The sequence below is a fragment of the Pelodiscus sinensis genome, chromosome 27, assembly GCF_049634645.1.
Source record: "Pelodiscus sinensis isolate JC-2024 chromosome 27, ASM4963464v1, whole genome shotgun sequence".
Taxonomy (NCBI): domain Eukaryota; kingdom Metazoa; phylum Chordata; order Testudines; family Trionychidae; genus Pelodiscus; species Pelodiscus sinensis.
The window spans coordinates 6,458,512-6,463,057 of NC_134737.1; positions in this window are offsets into that span (position 1 = coordinate 6,458,512).

A 4,546-nucleotide genomic window follows, 5' to 3' on the forward strand; every position below is an offset into this window, starting at 1 on the left:
CCCTTCCAGTTCAATGTTCTATGAGTCTATGGGGTTGTGTCTAGACTGGCCACTTTTTCCAGAAAAACTTGCCAGCTGTCTACACTGGCCGCTTGAATTTCCGGAAAAGCACTGACGATCTCGTGTAAGATCGTCAGTGCTTTTCTGGAAATACTATGCTGCTCCCGTTCGGGCAAAAGTCTTTTTCCGAAAGACTTTTGTGCAAAAGGGCCAGTGTAGACAGCACAGTACTGTTTTCTGCAAAAAAGCCCCGATTGCGAAAATGGCGATCGGGGCTTTTTTGCGGAAAAGCGCGTCTAGATTTGCCACGGACGCTTTTCCACAAAAAGTGCTTTTGCGGAAAAGCATCCTGCCAATCTAGAAAGCTTTTCCGAAAGTGCTTTTAATGGAAAACTTTTCAGTTTAAAGCATTTTCGGAAAATCATGCCAGTGTAGATGTAGCTGGGTGAATTAGCAGCATTGGACTGGGAAGAACCTTGACAGTGCAGAAGGATGTACTGGCTAAAGCTATCACCGCTGAGGAGGAAGCCTTTTAGTTATATTGGAGGGCTGTCTCTAGGTTGCAATTTTGCAAATCAGGCCAAGAGACTTAGGCGCATGAGTTCTACTGAAAATCAATAGGACTTGGATTTCTACCTCTCTACGGTGCTTTTGAAAAGCCTGCCTTTAACTCTTAAAGGTCACCTTATGTGGTCAGGGGCAGAGCTAGCTGGACCATTCCTAATGAAAATCTGGTATCTCAGCCATTTTCGTCGAGGTTGATGAACACCAGTGTTCCCTGTTAGCTGCGCTCTTGTGCAACAACTCAAGAGAGATTCTAGTGCCACCCAGCTAATTAGCAGAGCGCCCACAGCTAGGTTTGTGTTTTTCCCTGTGGTGCACATTCACACACACCTTGGTGCACATAAAATTATTCCACACATGGATGGGGAAAAAAACACACACAGATGGAAAACATTAGAGGGACTTTTGGTGAACACCTGGGCAAATGTGGAACAAGGCTGAAGTGGGTGTTTATGCTTTGCAAGGTGCCCATTTTGAGCGGTGCTTTCCAGTGAGTTTTGCTTTGAGTGTCTTGGTGCTTTGCCAAGAGGTAGGGAGGCTACACACACTTGCAGAGTGAGAGTGAGTAAAGAAACCTTTGGGCCTGCCTCTGCAAACAGACAGCGCTGCGGTTGGCACTGCTGGAAATAGATGTCCTAAAATGGGCAGTGCAGAAAAAGAAAAAGCAACTGTTTTTAAAATCTGTGTGTCTTAGTAAGGCTCACACGGGTGCATGGAGCATGTGACTTGCTAACAGCGAGCATAGGGCTTAAAGAGTGCACGCGAGTGAATTTAGTGCCCGCGGCCACACAGACGCTATCTTAAGAAATGCACGCAAGTCAGCAGGGAAAAAGGGAAGAGGGGGAGGGTTATTTTTAGCCACACAACTTTACTAAGATTTTCACACTTTTGTGGAAACAACCTCGTGTAATCAATCGTCAGCACCTGACACAGCAAACAGACCCTATGCCAGCATATCCTAATGATGGAGGATAGTCAAGCGCAGAATTAGTCATGGTGGATATCAGTCATGAGTCTGAACCAACCCCTTAAATCCATATGCTATCAACTTGGCAGGCATTTGTGTCAGGGTTGGGGGGGAAATTTGCAGCTGATCCCCTCTCCAAAGTGGGCTCACTTGTAAAGCTGAATGTGAATCCTCCAAAGCGCAGGGAGTGTATGGATCTGAACCAAGCAGTTGGGGTTCACTGCTCATATCTGCGAGCTGGTGCAAACCAAAATGGAAGGGTGTGCCTATCCGTGTGTCAATAAAAGGATTGTGTTGTTAACCAACCTATTTATCATCGGGTCCGTCATCCCCAGTCCATTCCTGCGCCAACGCCCCTGCTAGTAGCTATTTATCCAGGCAGACACATTGCTAACTAAGGAACCACAAAATGCCAAGCAACAGTGTCTTCTAACACTGCCAGTTACGAATCCGGATTAGCCACAGAGATGTTTGTTTCTGCCCCAAACAAGAGTTACCAGGCATTACTCCACCACACATGGAAAGAGGCAGCAGCTGCAAGTTGCTTCGTATTTAAGCTCTTGATCACAATACGATAGAGTAGGATTGATTTCCCAATACCCTACTTACACCACCCGGGAGCAGGCTGAGGAAGCACTAGCCAGAGAAACATCTGGAAAGAATCAAGAGCTAGGATGCCCCAAGACCATTAACTGGAATCTTTTGAAGCATCGTTAGTTATTCCAGAAGAAAAGAGGGAGATTCCCATAGGCACTCCTATTGTTCCCTTCTGAAAGGTTCACAGAAATATAGATGTTAATGCTACTATGGCCCAGGGTGCCCTAGAAACACAGAAGAAGAGATCCCTCGGGTCTTTCCCTGTCCCTCTTACCCACTAATGCAACGTGGGCTCTGAGGAATAATTTCCCAGTGTTTCACCCCAGTAATTGGACGTTCCAAGCAATGGGACCTCCACCTTTCCCCCTAGGAGTACTGCTGATTGAATCATTAACCACAAAAAATATTGATGGTGATTTTACACCTTTTTCCATGGAATTATCCATGAAGAAGTGCTTCTTTTATTCCAATTCCATTATCAAGTTTTGTACCATTTGGGACAAATCACAGTCAGGAAACTTGCTGATATTCAGCAAAAGGAATTTTCCTTTTCGTATCCCTTGTTGATCTGTGCACACTACACTAAATATTCCCTGACTGGGCTTTTTCTTCATAAATTTCCCCACTATTGTAGTTCTATTGATGGGAACTGTAGGGTAGATAGGGCTCGGGCAACTGCCAATGCTTCAACTATTTCTTCTCTGAGGTCTGCTCTGAGGTTGGGATGGGGTGCGGTTACAAGTATGCCGATCATGCCACTGACACATGCCTTCTTGCTCTGCGGCTCCCCACCACCCTGTCCTGCGGGGTCAGATCCTCGGGTCTCCCCCAGATAAGGCACAGAGTTGGGGTGACCGCCCCCCTCCCAAGCAGAGCAATACAGATACTGAACCACTTCAGCTCTGGGAGGATGCAGTTCTGAGGGCTCAGACCTCAGGAAGCTAACCCCCGCAAAGGGATCAAAATCCCAAATGAGTCCATCTTTTTCTGCGTAAAAGTTCAATACAGTGAAAGCTCATGAGGTTGTTTGTCCTCTTTATCAATGAAAGAGAGATATGAACACTGGTAGTTCCTCCCAGGTAACAATCACTTACACTGGACCTGATAATAAAAACATGTTGGTTTTCAAAGTACAAACAGTAGGATTAAGTGGTTGCAAGTGAAAACAGATGAATCAAAATAAGTTACTAAATTAAAATGCAGAGAAAATGAATGGCTAGTTCTAATTCACTAAAAAACGTATTGCAAGCAGATTCTAACCCTTGAGAACTGTTCTTCTTTTGGTTATAATCTTCAGGTCAGAGAAACTCTTTTACCCTGACCTGGGTCTCCAGCCATTTGTATCCTTTCAGGGTTTTCCAGGCCAGCCAAAGACCAAGACCTGATAGCTTCAATAGTCTTTTTACCAGGGCGGGAATCTTTGTTCTACATCCCCGATGCCCCTTTCCATGGAAAAATACCAAGGTCAAAATGGAATCCCAATACCAGGTCGCATGTTTTACTATCCAATCTCCTTTGGATTTACAGGACTCACAAAGCTGTTTACAAGTCATTAAGTTGCGCTTCTGGGAGGGGCATTTAAAAGTTTAAACAGTCTCATACTTCCTATTTCTAACTTCGCATACAAGAATGACACATGCACCGCAATGGCATATACAGATGCAGCTGACTGTAACATTAAAATTGATAGGTTACATGAAGTATTTTGTCCAAAGCACCTCCAAGTTGTGTAGATTTATATTCATAAACCAATTTTCATAAAACATGGTTGGGGGAAGGGGGGGGAGGGACTGTCATGGAAGTGATGGGACTTTTCCAAAGCACTCAGAGTTGGCTCAATGTTTGGTCTCATTGAACTCAGTGATGAAGCTTTGTTTCAATGGAAGTAGAAATAGGCCAATGGTTGCCTGAGAACACCATCCACTCCTGAATACAAGAGCTACAGTGATTGCTGTCCCTGGCAGAACAGAAGTGGTGGAAATTTTTAAACAACATACTAATATGGAAACAGCTTTTGGGTGAGAGCTCTTAAAGGGTCAGCATTCACATTGCACTGGACATCAGTAACCAGGCCAAGCTGGGAAAGCTAATGTTCTCACCAGCAGGCCAAATGTGGTGATGAATCCTGGCCATGTACCACCTGGGCCACGCTCAGAATGGTGCAAGCTAACTGGCAAAAATTTCTCTTGGGGATTCCTATGGCCCCCATTGTATCTCAGCATCTCATGAGCTCTCCTGTAAAAACAAGGAGGAGTCCTGCGGCACCGTAAAACACTAGCCAATTTATTTGGGCATCAGCTTTTGTGTGTGAAAACCACTTCGTCAGATGCATGGAGACAAAGTGGTCTGGGCCCACAAAAGCAGATACCCAAATAAATCAGTTAGTGTTGAAGGTGCCACAGGACTCCTCGTTGTTTT